The 26,119-nt window shown below is 51.6% G+C and overlaps 1 protein-coding gene across 3 annotated transcripts in view; it reads right to left on the bottom strand.

Moving 5' to 3' along the window:
* The window catches only part of KANSL1 (KAT8 regulatory NSL complex subunit 1), a 106,698-nt gene that overhangs the window by 43,020 nt on the left and 37,559 nt on the right, over positions 1–26,119 (bottom strand). The window lies entirely within an intron of this gene.

Below are 26,119 nucleotides of genomic sequence, written 5' to 3'. Positions count from 1 at the left end.
GGGCGGGTAGGGGAGAAGAATGGAAGATGATGGGAGACAGAGAGGGGTCATCTAATCTCCGGGCAGACTCATCAGGAAGGGTCTGCATGGCCATTTTATTCCCAAACAATAAGAATCAGCTACCCTATCTTAAACCTCTCTGAGGAAATCAGGTGGCTGGATCACTCAATTCTAATTGGCCAAGTGCACAACCCTGGATCGTTTTGGTAGAAAAAAAAAATAGAGTATGCAGCCTGGGTTCAGTTACCTACCCTTAATTTTTATCGTCCCTCCTGGGAGAAACAAAGCTTTGGCTTCAGACGTTATTTTCAGGAGCCAATCGGGCACTAGGTCCGAGGGCGGGCCGTTTCCCTGCCATGTCATGAGAGGATAGCGTGCCCGGCCCCCAGACCTGACCACTAGAATGGATTTGTGGGGGCAGGGAGGCACCCTCCGGCCAAGCGTTGGGCAGAGCCCCCAGAAATCAGACCTGATCCAAGGGCAAGACCCTGATCCTGTGCAAACTGTTCCAGGTCAAAGCCTAAGTCAATCAACCCATGGCATTTATGGAGTGCTTACTATGTGCAGACACTGTACTGAACCCTCGGGAGAGGAAAATACAACAGTGTTGGTAGATCCAATCTTCACCCTCAAGGAGCTTCTAGTCCTCCGTCTCTCCCCGCCCACCTAGTCGGTCCACCTTCAGCACCAACCTCACTTCCGGGCCTAAAACAGGAACCGTGAATTTTGCCCTTGCCGGCTTCACGGGGACATGAGGATAAGAGAAGTTGGAGCCCTTTCAATCAGCTTTTTTTTTTTCTTAAGAGGAAGGAACTCAAAAAACCAAACCGGAGCGAAGACCTGTCTCATTATCCTCAATGGCAGGCCTTAATCAGATCTCATATCACACAGAAAGAATCTCGTGAGAAAAGTCAACCGAAGCCCTGCCGACGGCTCACTGGATGCCTTCGCACCAAGGGGCGAGGTCCGAGGGCCAGAAGAGAAATTCCTGGAGTCTCTTTCATCCTGGGAGATGGTGACTAGGGGTTGTGGGGGGCCCAGGGTAGAAGAGTTGGAGGGACCATGTGGGGAATAAAGGAGCACATACTTGCACACACACTCATACACACAGACCACCACATATGTCTGCATGCTGCCTAAAAGTCAGAGAAATGACACCCAGGGTAGAGAGAGCTGGATTGCTGCTGCAGCTGCTGCTAATACCTTGTTGAAAAAGACCCTCCCCGAATCCCCTGGGGGCGGGAAAAGCAGCCACCACTCTGGATTGATGAGATTGCATTTGAATCTGTGATGTTGGGCATTTGATATTCACCCCACCCTCAATCCCACATTAAAGCACATATCTTTAAATTATATATTATACACTATATTAATATCCTTCTCTCTCTCTAGACTAAGCTCGTTGTGGCCATGGAAAATATCTGCCAAATCTGTTGTACTCTCCCAAGCACTTAGTACAACGCTCTCCATGTAATAAGCGTTCAATAAATGCCACTGCCCGATAGATGCTATCGGGGAAAGCAGAAACACAATTATCTCTTCACCAGCCCCACCTACCCAGACCCAATCATCTCTTCTGCAGCCGCCACCTGTGTTCCCAGAGAGAACATGGGAACAACTAGGCCAAAGTACCAGCAGACGACTAGCTAAAATGGGATAAAACTCTGGAATTCTCCAGAATCCAAAAGACTGCCTTCGGACAGCTTGCTTTAATTGTTCGAGAAGCAGCCGCGTGGTCCAGTGGGAAGAGCCCAAGACTGGGAGCCAGAGGACCCAGGTCCTAATCCCAGCTCCACAACTTGTCTGCGGTGTGACCTCAGGCAAGTCATTTCACTTCTCTGTGCCTCATTTTCCTCATCTGTACAATGGGGATTCAATATCTGTCTTCCCTCCTGCTTAGGCTGTGAGCCCCATGGGAAACAGGGACTTGTCCAACCAGGTGAACTTGTATTTACCCCAGTGCTTAATACGGTGCTTGACACACAGTAAGCGCTTAACCAACACAATTTTTTTTATTATTCTTATTGTTGATGGTCCGATTTGCTTCAGCACCTGTTTGTTTCACAAAGGAGACAGATGTATATGATGGTTCTACGTGAACGTCTTCTTCAAACAGCTCCACCCTCCAGGAAGTGTTACAGACTCCCTCGGCAAGACGTACAGTCAGCAGATGGGCGAGTCTTTCGAAATAGAAGCCGGGCTCGAAGTGCCGCCCCGCTTTCCACTGAGGCCTCATGAACTCTCCCCTGGGGGCCTCCACAGGACAAGGTCTCCAATGGCATTCCATCATCAAAGCCAGGGCCTTGGACCGTTCACTATCCTCAGCATCACCAACAGGCGAAAAAGGCGACTTCCCTCGCACTAGCACGTCAATTCATCACTAACGTCACGAGTGCCTGCTGCGTGCAGAGAACCGTGTTAAGTCCTCCTCTTCTCTAGAGTCAACCTACTCTACGAACATCAATCTCGTCTAAGCCACTGCCAACCCCTTGCCCGCATCCTCCCTTGGGCCTGGAACTCCCCTCCCTTTACATCAGACAGACCACCATCTCCCCACCTTCAAAAATCTCCTAAAATCACATCTCCAAGAGGTCTTCGACTAAGTCTTCATTTCTCCATCTCCCTCTTCCTCAGCATGTCACCTATGCGCTTGGATCTGTACATTAAGCACTTGATATTCACCCCACCCTCAGCCCCTCCGTGCTTATGTACACAGCTACGCGCATTCTGCCGTTTCTTCTCTCTATAATTTATTTTAATATCTGTCTCCCTCTCCCACTCCCTTCTGCGTCACCCTGATTTGCTCCCTTTATTCACCCCTCCCCCTCAGCCCCAAAGCAATAATGTTCATATTTGTAATTTATTTATTTATACGCATGTCCGTCTCCCCTCTAGATTGTAAGCTCATTGTGGGCAGGAAATGTGTCCACTGAGTCTGCTATAGTGTACTCTCCCAAGCGCTTACTACAGTGCTCTGCCCACAGTAAATGCTCAATAAATGCAACTGGTCGATTGATAGACTGGAAGCTCCTTGTGGGGAGGGAACTTGCCTTCCGATATCACACTGTACTCTCCCACGTGATGAGTACAGTGCTCTGCACACAGTACATGCTGACAAAATTCCACTGACTGGGCGAGGTGAGTATAATAGACCCGATCCCCAACCCCTGGTGGGGGAGGCAGAATCTAAAGTAATTTAGAGACAGGTAGGAGGAAATTTGGTTGAGGGAGGTGGAGTGGTACATCCCTGAAGTAGTGCTTAAATCCTGGGGCGTGGAAGATGTGGCCAGAAGTTCACATTTGATCAAGTTCTGGAGGCAGGTACATATGGCCAAAGTTCCCATGCAGTGTGTTTCTGTAGTCTGCAGAACAGTGCACACTACTTGTTTTGAATTAATAGCCATGTAATCGCTCAGCTACATCATGACAAATACCCATCTGGAAATCATTTCTTAGCCCTGTTGCTGTGGGGGGGAGGGTTATGGTAAGTGCTCTCCTCAAAGACTTATCTGTATCAGATTATGGCCCTTAGCCCAAGGCAGCCAGGGGAAGGAGGGCCAGACCCGGGGCGGTCCGGGGCAGGCCTGGAGGGGCCAGGAGGGCATTCAGATCGGCCTGTGAACCCATCCAATATCCTGTGATCTGCTTGGGCTCCTCTGTCTTTGGAAAGTCAGAAGCTGTCTAAAGAAAATATGGCCCTCCCCTTAGAAATATTTGCTCGGTGCTCAATAATGTAAGGCTGGCATCTTGCAAGGATCTTCTCTGGAGCAGAGAGACTCGTGAGGCCGTCCGGAGTAACAGGCCACAAAAAATGTTACTGCAATAACGTTTTGTTTTCTTTCATATAAGTGGAAACATAGCTACTACGATAGAAGGAAAACTGTACCCACACTTCCTCCTGGGGTCGGTTTCCTTTGCCTCCCCCTCCAATGAAAAAAGATTAAAGAAATGCTTTCTTCAAATCTCCTGGCGACCTTGAAGTTCCGAAGGATGGAACCATTCCCAGAAGAGCTCCCGACGGTGACCTTAAGGCTCAAAGCACTGGAAATTTTAGAGTTCCAGAAGCACTGCTCTGCGGTTGCTAGTCAATCTGTCTTCAAAAGTCGATCGTGCCAAAATAGGCAATTCTGCTTAACTTGGGAGGCAGCAGTACTACTTCCCTAACCAGCGACTTCTTCCCCCTTGCTTTCAAACATATTCATGTCTCCCCCATCCTAAAAAAAAAAATCTTCCCTCAACCCCACTGTTCCCTCCAGTTACAGCCTTATCTCCCTCCTACCATTCCTCTCCCAGCTCCTTATGCAAGTCGTCTACAGCTGTTGCCTCCACCACTTCTCTTCCAATTCTCTCCCTGACCCACTCCAATTTGGTTCCCGCCCCCTTCCCTCCACAGAAACTACCCCCTTTAAGATCACCAGTGACCTCCTTCTTACCAAATCCAACAACCTCAATTCCACCCTAAGAGTCCTTGACCTCCCAGCTGCCTTCGACACTGTGGGCGTCTCCTCTCCCCAACAAGAATCACTCTCCAACCTCAGGTTCATTGACACTACCCTCTCTCCTGGTTCTCCTCCCATCTCTCTGGCCACTCATTTTTAGTCTCTTTCATGGACTCCTGCAGCGTGGCTCAGTGGAAAGAGCCTGGGCTTTGGAGTCAGAGGTCATGGGTTCAAATCCCGGCTCTGCCACTTGTCAGCTGTGTGACGGTGGGCAAGTCACTTCACTTCTCTGTGCCTCAGTTCCCTCATCTATAAAATGGGGATTAAGACTGTGAGCCTCACGTGGGACAACCCAATTACCCTGTATCTACCCCAGCGCTTAGAACAGTGCTCTGCACATAGTAAGCGCTTAACAAATACCAACATCATTATTATTATTAAACTCTAACTCTGGGGGTCCCCTGAGGCTCAATTCTATTCTCCATCTACACTCACTCCCTTGGAGAACTCATTCTCTCCCCCAGCTTTACGGCCTAGTGGATAGAGCACAGGACTGGGAGTCATAAGGACCTGAGTTCTAATCCAGGCTCTGTCACTTGTCTGTTGTGTGACCTTGGGCGAGCCACTTCCCTTCTCTGTGCCTCAGTTATCTCAACTGTAAAATGGGGATTAAGACTGTGAGCCCCAAGTGGGACAGGGAGTATCTCCAACCTGATTAGCTTTTATCTACCTCAGGGCTTAGAACAGTGCTTGAAGCAGCAAGTATAGTGGATACAGCATGAGACTCGGAGTCAGAAGGTCATGGATTCTAATCCTGGATCTGTCACTTTGCCTGCTGTGTGACCTTGGGCACGTCACTTCACCGTGGCTCTGTTACTTCACCTGTAAAATGGGGATTGAGATGGTGAGCCCTATATGAGACAGGGATTGTGTCCAACTAGATTTGCTTATATCCACCCCAGCACTAGTACAGTGTCTGGCACATAGTAAGTGCTTAAACACCATCATTATCATTATCACATAGTAAGCGCTTAACAAATGTCATTATTATTAACTACTGTCTCTACACGGGCGAATCCCCAATCTACCTCTCCAGCCTTTGCTTTTTTCAGCCGAGGGAGAGAGGTCAGCTAAGATACGTGGAACAAAAATCGATGAGTAGAGTTAGTTGATAGGAGGACAATTCTCTAAGCCCCGTGGTAGGAAATTATGCACAGCACGTGCACATATATGTAATTTATATTGTCGATCTCCCCTTCTAGACTGTAAGCTCATTGTGGGCAGGGAATGTTCATCCTCTCTCCTTCTCTGCAGTCTTGTTTTCCCTTCTGCCTTCAGGACATCTCTATTTGCATGTCCCCTCAAACTTAACATGTCCAAAACAGAACTCCTCATCCTACCAAGCAAACCCTGTCTTCCCCATCCGTGTAGACAACATCACCACCCACTCTGTCTCACAAGTCCAAAACGATCGCATTATTCTCATCTCTCAATCAACCCGCACACTTGACGTCACCAAATTCTGTCAGTTCTACCTTTACATCTCTAAAAACCCCGTTTTCATCTCCAGCTGAACTGCTAACATGCTGACCCAAACAATTATATCCCACCTTGACTAATGCATCCAGCTTCCTAACCTTGACCTCCCTGCCTTTCCCCACTGCAGTCCTTACTTCCCTCTGCTTCCCAGCTCATTTTTTTTTTGACAAACCACATTTCCCCACTCAAGAACCTCCAGTGCTGCCTATTCACCTAAATGAGCCACATTTGGGACAGGGACTGTGACTGAACTCATTTACTTTTTTCTACCCCAGTGCTTGTACAGCTCAATACAATAGTAATAATTATAACAAAATAATGTAATAATAATAATAATAAAAGCTACTACCGGGAAAATCAACAACATACTGCTCAAAAGAGTGAAAATTAAACAGTTCACCGTGGTTTACCACGAAGGTTCCTCCACGTTCATGTTTGCCCTCATTCCCACCACAACACATACATGTTCATTTCCAGATTCCACCAGGTCCCTCATTAGCAGAATTCTGGAGTTATTTTCCGAGAGATGGCCATTTTTGCTTATGTCCCTGGACCATGCAGGGCTGTGTTCTGGGAGTCAGGACTTGGGCCTCGCTCCAATCTGCCCTGGCTGGACAGGAAGCTCCGAGGCCAAGGATCACATCTTCCCACTCGACTGTCCTCTCGCAAACGCTCAGTATGGTGCCCTGCACTCTGTAGGCGCTTGGTCAGTATTTCTGACAAAAGTGAGCATCGGTGCTCCTGCAGGTCTCAAGGTGGGGCCACATCCCCAAATCCAATCCTGGAGCCGGCTGCCTATTCTCCTGGGTCAACTCTGGCCTCTCCAAGCCGGAATGGCCACCATATGGTTCCACCCCCACTGGGGAGGTGGCGGCATGGGGATAGGGTGCTCAGTTCCCTATGGGGGCCTGCAGCATTCGGGGGAAGAGGAAGAAGGAGTCAGAGAGAGCAATCATCCCTGAATCACCGGGTTTCCCCCAGATTGTGGGGCACCAGAACTGAAGCGTCTGTCTGGGCTCCAAGAGGAGGCCACCCAGAAGCCTTCGGAAGAAGGCCTGACCCTTTGACTTAAACTATGGAGGAGTCCGACTGGACAGCGCAGGTGACTGGGGTCCGCCCTTTACTAGACACTAGCGGACCACGTGATGCAATATGCTCTCTGGAGTGCTTAGTACTGTGCCTGGCCCATATTAAATGCTTAACCAATACTACAGTTGTGACTACTGTTATCTGGAGGCAGCTGGGCATCGGTCCCAAGCCCGTGGCGACGAGAGGAGCGCACCCAGGCCCTCCAACCTTTCTACACAAGTGCCCGCCTGCTCTCTTTCTGACTGCATCAACCTCCTCACCAACCTCCCTGCCTCCTGTCTGTCTGTCTCTCTCTCTCCTCCCCACTGCATACTTCACTTTGTTGCCCAGATAATTTTTCTTGGGGGTGGGGAGGAGTTCAGTCCACATTTCTCCACTCCTCCAACATCTCCAGTGGTTGGTTGGTTGCCCATCCATCTCTGCATCAATCAGAAACGCCTTACCATCGGCTTGAAGGCACACAGTCGGCACTCCCGTCCTACGTCATCTAATATCCTGCTAAAGACCCAGCTGGCACACGCCGCACCTTGAACACCAACCTACTCACTGTTCCTCCTCCTCATCTGCCTTACCGCGGCCCATTGCCCACATCCTCCCTCTAGCCTGGAACTCCATCTCCCTTTATATACAACAGACCACACTTTCCCACCTTCAAAGCCCTCCTAAAATCACGTCTCCTCCCAAGAAACCTTCCCCAACTATGCCCTCATTTCCCTTACCCAACCTCTCGTCATAATGTCTACGCACCTGGATCTCTACACCCCAAGCGTTTGATATTCACCCCACCCCACCCTCGGCCGCACAGCACTTACGTCCATAACCTATTTTGGTATCTGTCTCTCCCTCTAGATGGTGAGCTCTTTGTGGGCACAGAACCGTGTGTAATTCCCACCTGTGTATTCTCTCCCAGCACTCAGCACAGCCTCTGTGCACAGAAAAACACAAATACTATTATTACTAGCAACGCCATTGAACTGTACTCTTCCAGGAGCTTGGTAAAGTGCTCCACACACAGTAAGCTCTCCATAAATACTGATGATTGACTCTGACACCAGTGAGCCTTGGACAGAGAGAAACAGAAATCACCTGGGCTTGAAGGAAGTCATGTGAACATTTCTACTGGGGGGCCTCGGAAGAGAGCGTACACATGTTTGGGTCCACATAAAAACACACTAATGGGGAGGGGTCAATTCAGAAACGGTAAATGTTTGCCAGTGGAAGGAAATGACCCTTTTGATTTCTCCAACAGAGAAACTAGATGCTCTTGACTCGCTGCCAGAGAGCAGGAGAAAGCTTGAGCAACCGACAGTTTCTATTTGGTCCCTGGATTCTGTAGATACAAAGCAACAGTAAACAATCCCACAGCCTAGGGATTGGGGCCCAAACCCCCTCTCTTCCGTCAGCACAAGGGGCTCTGCCACAGAAGAGGAAGGAAGGCCTTCCGGCCCAGGGCCACCCCTGACCTAAAAGGAAGGACGTCGGGCTCAGAACTAGGAGGGTTGCTGGGAACGTGGTGAGAGTCTGTTTGGATAATGAGATGGTATGCATGTGGGCACCAAGAGACCGGTCTTCCTGGCTGAGGCCACTGGGCCTGCCACGGTGTTAGCCGGGATGCTCACCGTGAACTGGGGTCCTGGTTCTCGGGCTACTGCGGTGGAAACAGGCCACCTCTGCCGTGGACAGTCAGTGACCCCAGGAGAAGGGGCCGGGTCGGGCCCCTCTCAGCTTTAGGGCCACCCGCTCCACTTGGAAGTAGGCTAAGCACTTGTAGTGTCTGGCTAGCAGTGGGATGTGGCAGTGGGGGGGGGGGGGGAATAAGGCCGCTTCAGAAGCAAAGCCACGAGCAGGGCCAGGGGCAGGCTCCAAGCTCCTCTCCCTCCCTCCCTAGAAGCCGGCGGCAGGACTACACAGACAAGTCCCCGGTCCACCCGCCCTGCGGGGGCTGGGCAGAGCAGCCAACGGGGGTGAAGAGGGGGTGGGTTTCCATGAACTGGTTGGCCCGCGAGATCCCCTTTTGGATCAGTTCAGCCTTAATTAGTCCCTCAATCTTTTGTGCCACCCCACCTCCCACCCACCCCCAGCCCCAGGCCAACCACTCTGTGCAATGGCCCGTGGGGCGGAGCTCCACCTCCCTCCATTCCAGCCACCACGGAGCTGGACGCTCCACCTGGTCAAGTCTGCTTCTCCCAGCAGGCCCGACCCAATGCTCACATCTGGCTGCTGCTGGCTCCTCTCAAGAGATCCTGAAGGGAGGAAGGCAGAAGAGCCTAGTGGAAAGAGCACGGGCCTGGGAGACAGAAGACCTGGGTTCTAATTTTGGCTCTGCCATTTATTTGCTGGTTGACTTAACTGTGCCTCAGTTAACTCATTTGTAAAATGGGGATTAAGACCCTGAGCCCTGTATGGGAGAGGGACTGCATCCAACCTGAATAGCTTGTGACTCCCCCAGCACTTAATACAGTGCCTGGAACACAGAAAGCCCTTAACGAATATCATTAAAAAGGGTGCGGGGGGAGCACGAGCAATGCACACAGGCACCTGGCATGGACCTGGGCCAACACTGCCCATTCCCGCTGCCCCAGACTCTGACAGGAGCATCCCGGGAGCATTTGGGAGAAGGCTGCAAAATGAAGTCAGGCCAAGCCCGTTCGGTCACTGCGGCTATCCCCAAGTAACCCCGAGGCCCTGGGTCACTGTCATCTCCAACCTGCAGGCCCGGTGGCCCCCAAACGAGAGGCCATCGAATTTTTCAAGTCCGAAGCGAACAGACGAACTGGACCTCTGGTTGACAAAGAATCTGGAAAAGGCTGTAGCGGGGGACAAATCCAGGCAAATTCTAGAGAAGGTCTAGGGAAAGATGAGGAAATAATCAAAAAATGGCATTGATAGAGTGCTTACTGTGTGTGGAGCCCTGTACTAGGCACTTGGGAAAGTAGAATGCAACGGAGTTGGCAGACTCCTTCCTTGCCCACAGGGAGGAAACCATGGAATCACCTAAGCGTCTGGAATGTTACTATTCAAGACACAAAAGCTTCCCTACCAGAAATCACAATTAGACTGCCAACCGCTAGAACGAAAAGCAGCCCGGGTTCCTCTTGAATACGCCAACAGCCTGGGACAACCCTCCTCCATAAGGAGTGAGTAATCCGTTGTTACTTGAGCTCTAAGAGGTCCACCCAAATAGGACAGGACAGGAACTGTGCCTACTCTTGCCGCTCCATTCAGGGCTTCATGGAGAGAGTCCAGGCCCTGCCAGGCACGCCCAAGGACCAAGCTGAACATGGCTGGGACTCGACAGTGCGACAGGGAGAAAAAGCTGTATCTGCTTTTGGGATTCCCCTCCTACAGAACCAGCCTATGACTACACTCACTAGTTGCAGGTTGAAAGACGTAAGTCTTGTGGCCCTGGCCTGCTTCTCTGGCCAGCCCGATGCCGGGGGGTTGGGGGCGGGGGGTGGGGGCGGGGAGGAGGAAAGAACAGTGAGTTGCATCCGGAGTCCTCTGGCGCTAATCAGCCTGGTAGGGTGGAAAGAGCAAGGAGGTCAAGATTGGGACAGTTGGTTATTTCTGGCCGGGAGGTGGAGTCACGAGGGTCTCCCCACTGGTCGGGTGAAGACCCGACTGCTGGCCGGTGGTGGCCGAGCCTTCCTGAAATTTTCCCGGGAATCCCAGAAAGGGGTGCGACACTCAGCAGGGAAGATCATCTTCTACGCTCCACTCACCATTTGGCGCAGAGTAACGGGAGCCTTGGCCAACACACACTCCCAAGCCAACAGGGAAGCCAAGATGCACATCACCTGCTTCAAAGCCTGACTCCTTCAAGAGGCCTCCCCTAAGCCCTCAACTCCCCTCCCCATCCTCTCCTGTGCATCACCTGGGCACTTGGCTGTCTACCCCATAAGTTATTCTTCACCCAACGCCCAGACCACTTGTACCCATAACCTTATTCCTCCCATCTCCACTCTCTTTAAATTAATGCCTCTGTCCCAATCTGGATTGGAAGTGCCTTGTGGGCAGAGATCACATCTCCCAACTCTACTATATTGTGCTCTCCCAAACAGTACAGTGCTCTGCACACAGTGAGCACTCACTAAATACCACTGATCAAATGATCAATCCCACCAACATCTAGATGACTAGATTAAGTGGGAGACAGGGGACATCACCTGGAGTGGAGGGGGGCCAGAGGCAGGCATCTTTCATCCCAAAGAGCTGGGGAGGAGCCAGGGGGCTGGAAGAGGGAACCCCACCAGAGGCAGGCTGGCCATGGAGGAGAGGGCCGTTTGGGTGAGGCCAGATGGAGAGGGCTATGAAAGACAGACAGGCTAGGGGAAGGGCTCAAGATGGAGGGAGGGCAAAGTGACATCATTGACCATGCTGGGAAGGGAGAACCATTCTAAGCCAGGGACAAGTTCTGACCTGGTAGAGGGTGTACGTCTTGGCCCAGGGTTCTCCTCTCCGGGCGCCAGATCGGAGGTCTCCGTGGGCCGTGACCTACCCCGGTAGCTCAATAAAGTGATCTGAGCACGGCCAGGAAAGGGTCCACCAACTCCGTCACCCTGACTCTCGCCAGCAATATTGAGCTACAGGCGCTCAATAAATGCCATGGACTGACTGAGGGGGAGGATAAGGATGATAATTTGGTCGAGAAGGCCAGGAGGAATCACTGGATCCAGCCTGGGCCAGGTGGAGGGAAGCGCTTAGACCAGGGAGCTGGAGGACACGGTGTGTTGGTGGGGTGGGGGGAGATTCGCACAGCAGTCTCTGACTGGTTCAGGCTCCGGGCAGAGCTAGAATCACAGCCCGACCTAGCAGGACGGAGATGGAGAGACGGGGCAGCTGGTACAGGGCAGAGGGACGAAGAGGTGTGGGTGGGGGCAGGTAACCAGAAAAACGGTCTGGGCCGGATTCATTTCCAGGAGGCAGGACAGTTAAACTAGATCTGGTTTCAAGTACATTTTTCAGCACAAAATTTGCCTGCAACTGCTGAATTTGCATTTCTCTGCTTGCCAGCAGTTTCCCCCACTGATGAGTTAGCCAATCAGGGCTGTCTGAGGACAATCACAATCAAAATCATAATCGTCCTAATGGTACTTGTAAAGCACTTACCATGTGCCAAGCTCCCTTCTAAGAGCTGGAGTAGATAATAATGGTGGTATTTGTTAAGCGCTTACTATGTGCCGGATATCGTACTAAGCACTGGGAGGGATGGTGAAGTGGATACAACATGGGCCTGGGAGTCAGGAGGTCATGGGTTCCAATCCCGGCTCTGCCACTTGTCTGTTTTTCACAGGAGCAGCATGGCTCAGTGGAAAAGCACGGGATTGGGAATCAGAGGTCATGGGTTCGAATCCCAGCTCTGCCACTTGTCAGCTGTGTGACTGTGGGCAAGTCACTTCTCTCTGCCTCAGTTCCCTCATCTGTAAAATGGGGATGAAGACTGTGAGCCTCATGTGGGACAACCTAATTACCTTGTATACCCCAGCACTTAGAACAGTACTCTGCACATAGTAAGCACTTAATAAATACCACCATTATTATTATTGATGTGTGACCTTGGGCAAGTCACCTCACTTCTCTGAGTTTCAGTTAACTTATCAATAAAAAGGGGATTGAGACTGTGAGTCCTATGCGGGACACTGTGTGTGACCCAATTTGCTTGTAGCCATCCCAGTGCTTAGTACAGCTCCTGGCACATGGTAAGCACTTAACAAAAACTATTATTATTATACAAGCAAATCTGATTGGAAACAGCTCCTGTCCCACGTGGGGCTCAGTCTCAATCCCCATTTTACAGATGAGGTAACTGAGGCACTGAGAAGTGAAGTGACTTGCCCAAGGTGACACAGCGGAGAAGTGGTGGATTTGGGACTAGACCCCTGACTTTCTGACTGACTCCCAGGCCAGTGCTCACTGCACCATGCTGATGTAAGATCACCAGGTCTGACTCGGTCCCTGTCCTGTATGGGGCTCACAACCTAAGCAGGAGAGGGAACAGAAGCAGTGAGGCCTAGGGGAAAGAACCCAAGCCAGGGAGTCAGAGGACCTGGGCTGTAATCCCACTCTGCCACCTATCTGCTGGTGACCTTGGGCAATTCACTTTACTTCTCTGGGTTTCAGTTCCCTCCTTTGCAAAATGGGAATACCTGTTCTCCCTTCTACTTAAACTTTGAGCACCCTGAGGGACCTGGTTATCTTTACCTTCCCCCATGCTTACTACAGCGCTTAACACATAGTAAATGCTTAACACAAGTATTATTAACAGGTTTTAAATCCCCATTTTCCAGGTGAGGAAACAGACTCAAAGGAAGTAAAGTGACTTGCCTGAATTCTCACAGCAGGCAAGTGGCAGAGTCAGGATTATAACCTAGGTCTCCCGATTCCAAGGCCTAAGATTTTTTCCGCTAGGCCACACTGCTTCCGTAAGGATGGAAAGAAGGCCAGCGCATTCTGAGGTTGTAAAGAGTAATGGAGTCACATCCCTCTGTGTCATATAGAGTGAAGTATTGGGAGCCTGGCATCTGACCTCCTTCCAACAAATCTACCATGTTTGAACTACTCCTAGAAATGTCCAGATCCCAGAGTTATTTTTTTTATTTAACTTCATCTGAATGGTCCCCAAGGCACTACTGCTGCTGACAGAAGAATACAGGGGCCTCCTTGTCATTTTCCAAAGTCAAAGAAAGCATTTTAGCCATTTGGAATGGACAGATTCCATCGCTGAATGTGAGGACGCAGATGACTTGGAAAAGAATTCCAACAAGTACTGCTCAGGACTGGCTGAAACTACTGAAAAAGAAACCGCTTCTCACCTACAGACGCACACAAAAGTCTTCAACAACTTACGGTCAAATGCCACCCTTATCCTCAGCAGTTCGTAAACCTTTGGGACTGGGTACCTTGGGGAAAAGTACTACCCAGACACATTATGGTGACAAATCCTCTGACATTCCAATGATGCAACAGTATCTCAAAATTTCACAGCCTCAACTGCTGCCTTCAACGAGCGCTCATGAATTCACAGAATGAAATGGGAAATAGCAATTCATCAATCAACTGTACTTTACAGATCACTTTCTGAGTGCAGAGCACTGTACTAAGCACTGGGGGCAGTACAATATAACAGAGTTGGTAGAAACGTTTCCTGCCCACAACGAGCTCACGGCCTAGAGCGACAGGCATTAATATAAATGGCAGATATATAGGTAAGTGCTGTGGGTGGAGGAGGGGGAGGGGTGAATAAAGGGAGCACATCAGGACTATGCAGAAGGGAATGGGAGAAAAGGAAATGAGGTCTTAGTCAGGGAAGGCCCTCGGAGGAGATGTGCCTTCAATAAGACTTTGAAGGCGGGAAGAGCAATTGCCTGCCAGATATGAAGCAGGAGGGCATTCTAGGGCATGAGGGACACGGGCAAGAGGTTGAGGATGAGAGACACGAAATCGAGGTACAGTGAGTAGGTTGGCATTAGAGGAGTGCAGGGTGTGGAATGGGTTACAGTAAGAGAGCAGCTAGGTGAGATAGGAGGGGGCAAGATGACTGAGAGCTTTAAACCTAACCGTGAGGAGTTTCTGTTTGATGCAGAGGTGGATATGAAACCACTGAAGGTCTTGAGGAGAGGGGAAAGGTGTCTTGAACGTTGGGCAGAGAAACAGGGGCCCTGGCCGACACACACTCCCAACCCAGATTCCTGTGGGTCCCTGAGACAGGAAACCCACACACCGGCGTCGACAGTGTTCCGTCTCTTAAGACGTAGGGCATCTCTAGAGAGTAGCCGACTCCAGCAAGGTCCTCCACGGACCTGAGAATGAGCTCCAAAGCCCTGCTGGCCCCAGCCTATGCCACGCCAGCCAAGCCGCCTCCTCTCCCAGAAAGCAGGGGACAGGCAAAGGACTCCCAGAGGGTGGCTCTGGACCCTGACCCAGACCCCGAGCACCCTGGCTGCCGCTAGGGAAGGGGCCCCAGGTCCATGGTCCCTAGGAGAGAGAGCCTGAGAGGCAGCACAGCTCGGTGGCAAAAGCTCAGGCCTGGTAGTTGGGGGACCTGAGTTCTAGTTCTGGCTCTGCCTTTGCATTCTGTGAGACCTTGGGCTAGCAATCTAAATTCTCTATGCCTCAGTTTCCTCATCTACAAAATGGGGATTCAGTATCTGTTCTCCCTCTGGCTTGAAGCCCGTCAGCCCGTCCCGTGGGATGGGGACTCTGTCTGACCTGCTTATTTAGTATCTGCCTAGAGCATTAAATTTCCAAGGGAGCCAAGTGCTCTTACCTCGCTGCTCCGTTTCTTCTGTAGGTGCAGGAACGTCATGTGTCTTGCACACAATAAAGGCACAAAACACGCCGGTGACTGACTGAAGTCTAAATCCCAACCAGCTCCCTAATCCTAACCCCCACCCTTCCTTCCCCACCTCAGGGTGGACCCCAGAGTATTATATCAGCTTGCCCAGATGCTCTGGCTCCCAATCCACAAATCCACCAAAATCCATAAGCCCAGCCTCCACAGCTCTCCAAGGACCTCAGCAGCGCAGTGCCCAGTACCTCAGTGTAGCAGACTCCTACAACTGAAACGCTGGGTGACTTAGAAGCAGACTGTTCTCTAGGGACCAAGAGAGAGCGGTGGGCCTTCCAAGCCAGGTAGGTAACCAACAGCCTTGATGTACCGGGGATCGTCTGGTCAGGATGTTGATTCCTTAAATGAATCGCCATTCTGCGTCCAAAGTCCTTAAATCGATCTTGCCGGTGGCCATCTTGCCCTACCTCTAGGGTCACGTGGGTCACGTGACGCAGCTGGTAGTGCAGGGGTCTGCCCCAGCGATCCCCACCCAGTCAGACGGAAGCCCTGAGTGGCTGTGCTCCGCATCGACGAGGGTCAGCCTAGACCCTATGGGGAACGCCATTTCCCACCTCCGGCAGGTGAGCGTCTCAGCCCGATCCGGGGCACTCACCATCCCCATTTCTGGTCACATGACTCCCAAGGACAGATGCCTCGTGCCACCCCCCTCGGGGGCTGGTTCCACCCAGCCGTTGCAGTAACCCCACGGCCTCCTCTCTGGCTGCAACTCTGAGCTTCTTCCTCTAGCCAGGCCTCAGAACAGACAGAGCTCTCATCCAGCACCCTCCCTCAGAAAGTCTTGCCGCATCCCCGTGACTGCTCCAGTCACCCCTCAGCTGCATCTTCCCCTGGACGGATACAGAATTGGCTTCCCACGACCAGTTTACTACCTCCTTAATCGGCACAACCATTAGTCGGGACCAGCCACTGTTTCTTCTCAAGGTGTGGTTCCACGAGGCTCCACTGAACAAGGGTTTCTCCGACATGGAACGACAGGGAAGTCTGCTTCCTTCCAACCAAGCCCCCCGGCATGATTTTTGACCAACTCCCACCTCGCTGACTCATTCAGTTTGGAGCCCTGAGACGTGTGTCTAGCCAATATCCCCCCGGTCCCACCTCCCCGCTGAATGCAGATCAACTTCAGCTCCTAAAAGCACTCTCCTGCATTTGCCCAATTAAATTAAATTCCCCTTTCAAAATTGATCCAGGTAATTTGGAATTGTAGCCTTGCTGTCCAGCATCTAGCAACTCCTTCCGAGTCCCCAGAATTCCAAGTTGAAGCTCCAAGTGGTAGTAATAATGATGGTATTTGTTAAGCGTTCACTATGTGCCAAGCACTATTTTAAGCACTGGGGAAGATATAAGGTAAGTAGGTTGTCCCACGTGGGGCTCACAGTCTTAACCCCCATTTTACAGATGAGGTAACTGAGGCACAGAGAAGCTAAGTGACTTGCCCACAGTCACATAGCTGACAAGTGGTGGAGCCAGGATTAGAACTCATGACCTCTGACTCCCAAACCCGGGCTCTTTCCACTAAGCCACGCTGCTTCTCTGTTAGTATTAGTAAAAGAAGCAGCAGCAGCTGGAGCTATGATATCACTGAAGCACTTACTCTGAGCAAAGCACTGGATTAGGGGCTAGGAAAGAATCCATGGATGGAAATTAGACAAGGACTGCGACCCTGAAGAGCTCACCAGCTGACAATACGAATGGGGAAAAGGAGGCTGGAGGCGGGCAAATCAGTTAACACTTAAGGAGAGCCCTGCAGTCCTGAAGGAAGGAAATCTCTTTGGGTCTCGAGGAAGGGACGGAGTTTCTACATCTCGCATACCGCTTGAGGTCAAAGCGCTGTAAAGTGGTCTACTAGCGAATTCAGAGAAAATGTCTTCTGGGGGCTGTTACGGAAACTTGAAGGTAAATATTTGGGTTTTTTGAAGGCTCATCTTCAAAGTTTACATAAAGTATAAGCTCTGGTCACATTCCAAAACGCACCCCCCAAATTTTCCAGGTTCCAGAATTCCAAAATCCTTCCACGAGACAGGAGGAAAGGCAACTGGAGAAAGCCAACTGTTCTCCCCAGCAAACAGCAGTTGGCCGGGGCAGCTCTCTCACCAGGCTTCCCGACTTGCCCCCTTACATCCAGAGAGGAAGGGACAGCATGCAGGTGAGTGGGCTCTGAAAGAAATCTCATAGCCACCAACTTCATGGCCCCTCCTGCCTCAGCCCCCTTCTCCTGAAATGGCCGGTTTCCATGGGGTAAAAGCTAGACAGAGAGCAGCACATTTCTTGGATCCGCGGCCTGATTTTTTCCCGTCTTTGAAGCCCATCTACCACGCAACTCAGCCATACTGATATTTCCGGGAGTGGAACGGGGAAAGCTCGCTGGGGATACGACAGGCTCAGATGGAAAGGACTTCTCCACGAGCTGGTCATGGGCTTGAAGATGCTCACTATCAATAGGAAGACCAGGCATATGCTGGAAGGATGCCAGCCCCTGAGCAAAAGAAATCACCGCTTGCAGAAGACTTTTGATGGCAAGTTCAACAATGAATCAGGCAACCACAAAAACTTTGTGATATCATGTCTAACAATTTTGTGGAAAATATGCAGGAAGAGGTTTTTGCAGGGGCTCTTGAAAAACCGGTGACCAAGATGCCGTCAATCAACAGTATTTGAGTGTCTGCTGAGCACTGTACTGGACACATGAGAGAGTACAGCAGTCAGTATACTTAAGCCCTGCCCTCAAGGAGCTTACAGTCTAAGTATATCCCAGATAACATAACCTGGTTACAGTGACACTCAAGAGGCGGAGAAAATGAGAAGCAGAGTGGCCTAATGGAAAGGCCACTAAATTGCTATGTGACCAGGGGTACTTTTTGAGCCTTTACTATGTACAGCGCACTAAACTAAGTACTTGGGAGAGTACAATACAACAGAGTTGGTAGACATGTTTCCAGGCCACAAAGAGCTTTCAGACTTAGAGGGGGAAGCAGATGGTAAAATAAATTATGGAAATGGACCTAAGTGGTGGCGCTGAAGATGGGGGTGAATATCAAGTGCTTAAAGGGTACAGACTCAAGTGCAAACGTGACGGTGAAGGGAGGGGGAGTAGGAGAAATGAGGGGCCCAAGGAAGGCCTTTTGGAGATGTGAATTAGATACAGCTTTGAGGGTGGGGAGAGTGATCATCTGTCAGATATGAAGGGGTTGGGAGTTCCAGGCTAGAGGAAGGACATGGGCAGAGGGGTCGATGGTGAGCAGTGTGAGCAGGCTGGCACCAAAGGAGCTACGTGTGTGGGCTGGAGTAGGAAGTCAGCGAGGTAAGGGCAAGCTGATTGAGTGCTTTCAAGTCAATGGTAAGGAGTTTCTGTTCGATGGGCAGCCAACTGGAGGTTCTTGAAGAGTAGGGAACCCTGGACTGAACTTTTTTTCAGAAAAATGATCTGGGCAGCAAAGTCAAGTATAGACTGGAGTGAGAAAGAGACAGGCGGCAGGGAGGTCAAAGAGGAGGCTGATGCAATAGTCAAGGCGGGATAGGATAAGTGCTTGGCTCAGCATGATGGTTTGGATGGAGAGAAAAGGATGGATTCCAGCGATGCTGTCGCCAGATCTGTTATCACATCCGATGACGGACTGAACACGGGGGCTGAATGATAGAGATGAGTTGACAATAATGGCAAGGTTATATGACTGTAAAAACAGGAAGGGTAGTGGTGGTGTCTACAGTGACCAGAAAGGCAGAGGGACAACAGGGTTTGGGCGGGAAAATGAGGAGTTCTGTTTGGACATGCTAGGTTTGAAGGGACACCCAAGTAGAGATGTCCTGAAGGCAGGAGGAAATACGAGACTGTAGAGAAGGAGAAAGGTTAGGTCTGGAGAGATTTGGAAATCATCCACATAGAGATGGTTACTTGAATTCGTGGGAGCGAATGAGTTCGTGGAAGCGAATGAGTTCTCCAGTAGAATGAGTGTAGATGGAGAATAGGAGAGGTCCCAGAACCCTGAGGGACTCCCACAGTTAGTGGATGGGAGACAAAGGAAGAGCCAGAGAAAAAGACCAAGGAGTGGCCAGAGAGATAGGAAAATAACCAGAAGAGAACAGTGTCAGTAAAGCCAAGGTTAGATCATGTTTCCAGGAAAAGGGCGTGGTCTGCAGTGTTGAAGAAAGCTGAGGTCAAGGAGTATCAGGATGGAATAGAGGCTGTTGGATGTGGCAAAAAGGAGGTCATTGATGATGTTAGGATAGTGTCCGTGGACTGAAGGGGACAGAAGCCAGATTGGACAGGGTCAAGGACAGAATTGGAAAAGAGGGAGTGTATGCAGAGGGTGTAGACAATTCGCTGTAGGAGTTTGGAGAGGAACAGTAGGAGGGAAATGGGGCATCGACTGGAAGGAGACTTGAGGTCAAGGGAAGGTTTTTTTTAAGATGGGGATACATGTGCATGTTTGAAAGCATAGGGAAAGAAACCACTGGAAAGCGAATGCCTGAAGACGGCAGTCAGGGAAGGAAGAAGGAAGGGGGCACTTTGCTATGGTATGAAGAGATAGCGTCGGAGACATAGTTGGAGGGGGCTGATTCTGAGAGGAGGCAGAAGATCTCTTGAGGTACTGCTGGGAAAAATGGGAGACTTGAAAATGGGGCAAGAGATGGGTGAGACTGGAGAGGAGCAGGGGAGGTTTTAGGGAGATCACGCCTCATGGTTTCGATTCTATCAATAAAATACGTAGCCAGGTCATTAGGGGAAAAGAGACGGTGGAGTGTGGGGGGGCAGAGGGTTTGGGGAAGGAGTTAAGCATCTGAAACAGCTACTATGGGAATGCGTCGGGAGTCAATAAGAATGAGAAAATACTGATGCCAGGTGGAAGAGAGGGCAGAGTTCAAGCAGGTGAGGATGAATTTCAGATGAATCCAGTGTCAGCTCATACCTGGATTTCTGCCAGCAGCACTCCACAGCTTGAATATATATAGCGCTCACAGGCTAAGTAGGAGAGAAAACCGGAACTGAATCCCCATTGTACCAATGAGGAAACTGAACCCTAAAGAAGTTAAATGACTTGACCATGGTCACAAGGCAGGCACGTGGCAGAGCTGGGCTTAGAACTCAGGTGCTCTGACTCCCAGGCCCGGGCTATTTCCACTAAGTCGCTTCACAAGATTGGGGTAAGTGGGCAAGGTCAGGGCTGGAGAAGCTGCCCTGGGAGTCACCCACAGGGATGGAAGCCGAAATGATGCGTGAGTGAGCTGTCCAAGCTAAGAGGCTACAAAACTGAGCCTTTCATCAAGACACCCACCAGTGGAGGGGCATGGAGGAGGGAAGGGGAGGAGTCGAAGTCGGCCAAGGAAACTAAGGAGCAACTAGGAGAGTTCAGTGTCAGCAAAAGCAGGGATGGAGTGTTTTCAATGAAGAGGGGGCAGTCAGCCATGTCCAGAGGCCACAGAGGAGTCAGACAGAACAGATAGGGTCCGCTGTTCGGAAGTCTCAGGAGGGAGAGCCCGGGGTCCAGAGGGAAGAGGAAGGGGAGGTCTGGAAGAGACGATATAAACAGAGGGTGAGTGATAGCTGGAGGGGGTGGGCGATGGGACAGTTTCCAGTTTAGTGGAGCCTGGAGACTGAGGCCAAGTGGATGGGAGAAGGAGGAGGGCGGAACCCGGGAGCAAGTAGTTTCTGAGGTGAGAGGGCTTGGCGTCAAGAGCAGCTGAGAGCTGCTGGGGGGTCAATGCAGACCTGCTCTGTCAGGATGCTGTAGTAAGTGGGACAAAGCAGCCCCGCGGCGGGGCTGGGGGGAGGGGAACGGGACGCTCATCCCCTGCTTCCAGTGGGTGACCTGACATCACCCTCACCCCTGAGTGAGGGTGCAGCCAGAGTGAAGCGGTCACCAGCATGGCGAACCGCAGCCAGCTAAGCCACTGGGGCCTCCCTGCCTGCCCAGCTCCCACTCCCCTCAGCCCACCGGGCCAGAGGCTGGCAGGTGAGCTGCAGAGGGAGCCGCTTTCATTAGAGGTTCGTCCCCACCTTGAGGACAGAAAGACGGGCAGGCGGGCAGGACGCACCTCAACTAACAGTTCCCACTTCCACCCATGGGTGTCCCAAGCCTAATGGCTCGAGCCGGAGCTGCGAGGGGAGCCGGCCGCCAAAGTTGGCCACATCTCCCCACCATTCCAGCCGGGGTTTGCGGGATTGGGCAGACACATCACTCCTGGGCACCTGCCCCACCCCCTCCTCTCCTGCCTGGGACCCCTGCAGCAGTGGAACGAGATGAGGCCACAGTGGCCCCCAGCAGAAAGAACCAGGAGGGAACCAGCTCTGGGAAAGAGGCAAAGAGCCCCGAGGCCAAGGGGGAGGCACTTTTCAAAGCTGGAGGGCCTAAGGGCCCTGGGAAACTTTCTGTGGACTGCTAGTGAGGCCTGGGAGTTTATCAATAAGAATAGCAATAATAACAGTGGCAATGAGACTAATAACAGTGGGATTTGTCAGGTGTTTCCCATGTGCCAAGCACCATACTAAAAAGTTCTGGGGCAGAGACAATATAACCGGATCAGACCAGTCGCTGTCCCACCCAGGGCTTGCAATTTAAGCATGAGGGAGAACGGGTACCGAATCCCTATTTTCCTGATAAGTAAACTAAGGCCCAGAGGAGGCAGAAGACTTGCCAAAGGTCACATGGCAAACAGGTAGCGGAGCGGAGATTAAACTCCACATTCCCCCGACTCCCAGCCCAGGCTCAGTCCACTAGACCATGCTGGATGGCCAAACATCAACCCTGCACCTGTGGGAAAAGGAAAATAAAAAATTTTGGAAGTTGTGTGGATGATGCCGCAAAGCCCACCGAAGATGACAGTGATGATCTGGAGTTACAAAGGCATCAGGCGCTCTGAGCCAAAGAGCGCAATAGCCACATCCCCAGACAGCTCAGGAGGCCTCTCCCCACTCAACTCCAAGCCAGGAGCTCTAAAACCCAGCTGAACCCACACTCAAGGTCACCCTTGAAAGAAAAACCAAGCGTTTCCACGGAACTCTCCTCCAATGCAGGGACAATTTCTCCTATAGACCAACACCGAGCCAGGCTGCCAGTGCAATTCAATTCCAGAATCCCCCCACCCCCTGCCAGGTCATGGAAGCCCCCGCTCTAAACTGGCCAGGGAGAAGCCAGGAAGCGCTGGGGATAAGAACACTCCCGGAGTGGTCAATTTCCCAAACATCCTCCCAGCAAACAACTGCTCAATGACAGCCATTTACGGATTGACTGCTGTTCCAGCTGCAGATACTAGTTTACTCCCAGGGGAGCCAAAAGATGTCCCTGTTCCCCCACACTGACCCGGAGCTCCAGAGAACCTTCAGCCCCAAAGGGAGCCAAGCACCAGTCGCACCCCTTTTCCTCCCCCACCCCTCCACTCCCCAAAAAGCCTCCCTTTCTAGCTCTTGTGCCATGGGTGAGTTGGACAAGAAAAAAGGATCTCGGGGCTGGAGGGGTCAGATACCCTGCCCTGCTTCCGCCCCCAACCGCATACCTTCCGGTTGCTTAGCCAAGCCAGGGGACCACTCTCCATCCCCATCTCCAGAAATCTGGGAAGCACTTAGTGGAAGAGGGAGAGGAGGTAGGGTATGGAAAAAGATGCTAGGATAGGACCTCCTGCCTAAGTGCCAGACTGGGACTTCAGGGCCCAGGCTTCCAGCACCAACACCAGCCCCGAGTAAACTTAGCTCCGAGACCTCCCTCATCTGTGGCAGATACAAAGAAACCAACAAGGGAAGTGGTTCTGAGCTCTTCCGGGAAGAAAGATGCCTGGAACTCCCTGATTTTACTTCAGCGGTGTAAGGCCAGCTCAGCCAGTGTCAGGAAGAAGGTACACGTAGTTCACACCACAGGGGATGGGGGGAGGGGAGTCAGCCATTGAGCCTAAGAGTGCAAGGGTGTTAGTCAGGGGAACCAAGAGGGTCTCTAACAGAATAAACCCAGGCATTGAGAATCCCCTGCTGGTCTTCATTAAAGGCCATTTTTTGGGTGCTCTGCACTCTGGGAAGGCAGAACTCCACAACTCCCCTTGTTTTCTAAAAAAGAAAAGAAAAAACTAAAAGGAAACCTGTTTCAAACACACCCCACCCAAACCTGTGCTTGCAGGCAAGGGGATTTTGGAGAGGTTGCTTCCTGGGGAAACAGCTGTTTTTGATGCAAATCTTCCCAGAGATTGCCAAAACTCACTCATTCACTGATATTTATTGAGCACTTATGTGTGGGCACTTAACATGTCCACCTAGAGTAAGCTCAGGAGAGGCAGGACACTGCCCTGGCCCTCCCACGCCCCAGATACTCCAAGTGTGTACTCCACACATGTATTCCAGAGCCCGCCCGGAGTACCACCCCAGGCTTGGCCAGCTCCCCAGTTTGCCTGTTTGCCCCAACTCCATCCCAGGGAACTGGTGGGCCAGTCCCAGCTGATACTGGAGGGGAGGCGGTCGGGGGGTGGGGAAGCAGCAGTGAGCCCCGGTGACCGGGAGATAATAATAATGTTGGTATTTGTTACTATGTGCCGAGCACTGTTCTAAGCGCTGGGGTAGACATAGGGGAATCAGGTTGTCCCACGTGGGGCTCACAGTCTTAATCCCCATTTTACAGATGAGGGAACTGAGGCACAGAGAAGTTAAGTGACTTGCCCACAGTCACACAGCCAAGTGGCAGAGCTGGGATTCGAACTCATGAGCCCTGACTCCAAAGCCCGTGCTCTTTCCACTGAGCCACGCTGCCACCTGTCAATGGAGATGGTTATGGGAGGGGGAATGAGCCCCAACACAGCGACACGACTGCACCATCATAGACCCCGGTGGGCCCAGGCGCAGAGAGAAGCTGCGCCACGGAGCTGGACTCAGAGTTAATAATAATAATGTTGGTATTTGTTAAGCGCTTACTATGTGCCGAGCACTGTTCTAAGCACTGGGGTAGACACAAGGGAATCAGGTTGTCCCATGTGGGGCTCACAGTCTTAATCCCCATTTTACAGATGAGGTAACTGAGGCACCGAGAAGTTAAGTGACTTGCCCAAAGTCACACAGCTGACAAATGGCCGAGCCGGGATTTGAACCCATGACCTCTGACTCCAAAGCCCGTGCTCTTTCCACTGAGCCACGCTGCTTCTCTAGAGTTGACTCAAGGCCGGCTATGAATCCCCGTCGTTGGGTTTCCAGTGTATGCGGGTGGAAGAGAGAGGCATGGGGGGCAAGGCTTTTCCTCCCCAACTAACTTGGGCTCTGTCATGCCTGGGCAGCTGGGCCGACTCTCCCCTCTTCTCCCCCCTCGGCTCCAGCCGCTGACATTCTCCCCCACTCGGTCAGGTGCTGGTTCGGGATTAGTTTCTCCTTCTGCGTCTGCTAGGGGCGTGGATGAGTCCACAGGCAGCTTCTACAGTTCCCCGGGGCACCAGATGCACAGTCCAAGGAAGGACTCTGAGAACTAAACACAATTGACTTGTTGCCATTTCATTAACAAGAACAGTAACGGTACTTATCCAGCCCATACTGTGTGCTAAACCCCGACAGGGGCCCCAGATGACCAGATCGGACCCATTCCGGGATGCACCGGGACCGGGGGGAAATTATTAATTATTCTCATTTGACGGCCAGAGAAACTGAGGCCCAGGGAGGTTAAGTGAATGGCTTACAGTCACATGACAGGCCCCTTGGGATAGAACTAAGACAAAAACCCAGGTCTCTTGACCTCTGGTCCCAGATCTTTTCCCCTCCTCTGCTTCCTCCTCCTTCCAAGGTTTGCTACCAAACAGTGGGGTGGAAGCTCTTTGTGGGCAGGGAACAGTTCTCCCAAATTTGTTACACTGTGCTCTCGCAAGTGCTTAGTACACTGTTCTTCCCACAGTAAGCATTCAATAAATACCACCGATTGACTGATAGACCAAGAGGGAGAAGCAGATGCCAGAAGGACACCAGGAGGATGCAGCTCAGCTCCAAACTAGATGAAGAGGGCCAAGTCTCCCAGAGCACGGACCAAACAGCTCCTCCCAACATCAGGACCAGCAAACAGCAGCCGGGGCTGTAACTCTGCAAGCGGGGCTACCGAGTGAGGCTGGGTCAGAGGGGGCCCCTGCTGAGGGTAGCTCAGGTGCCGCCCGCCTGGGTGCCACGCCCCCAGAGCCCTGAGCTCCAGCCCCATCTGCACCCTGGCCCATGACGGCTACTTTCCCAGGCCCCAGGCCCCCTGGTAGGACCAGGCCCGCACACGCGTCTTCTACTGCTTTTTCAGCCTGCGAGAAAGGTGCCGACTGGCCTCCCTAATTTGAAGATGCTCTGGATACATTTGATTTGTGTTTTCAAGCTCACAACAAGGCAAACCACAGGAACTGAGACCTCTCTGATCCGAAACACTAAACTAGTTCATTCAGGCGAGCCGAAATGTTTTCCTCTTTTAAAGAAAACCCACACAGGATGATACCGTAGGTTATAGAAGACTTGCCAAAACACGGCCCTCAAGCTGCATCAGCCGGGCCGGGCAGGAGGGAAACCAACCAAACTCTTCCTGAAGGAAGACTCCAGAGTCTGATCACAACACCGTCCTCAAGCTGCCAAAAGCACAACAGGGCTTCAAATGCAAACCCACAGGACCATAAGACACGACAACGTCCTCCCATCAGCTCCCAGCCCATGCCCCTAAAGCTACCCGAGAACCAACAGTGCCAAGTGGAGGTATTTGGACGCCACATGCCAGTGGGGCCGATT

This window comes from Ornithorhynchus anatinus, chromosome 11 (assembly GCF_004115215.2).
Source record: "Ornithorhynchus anatinus isolate Pmale09 chromosome 11, mOrnAna1.pri.v4, whole genome shotgun sequence".
Lineage (NCBI taxonomy): Eukaryota > Metazoa > Chordata > Mammalia > Monotremata > Ornithorhynchidae > Ornithorhynchus > Ornithorhynchus anatinus.
Note: the sequence above shows the minus strand (reverse complement) of the source record. Positions and strands in the feature narration are given on the sequence as shown.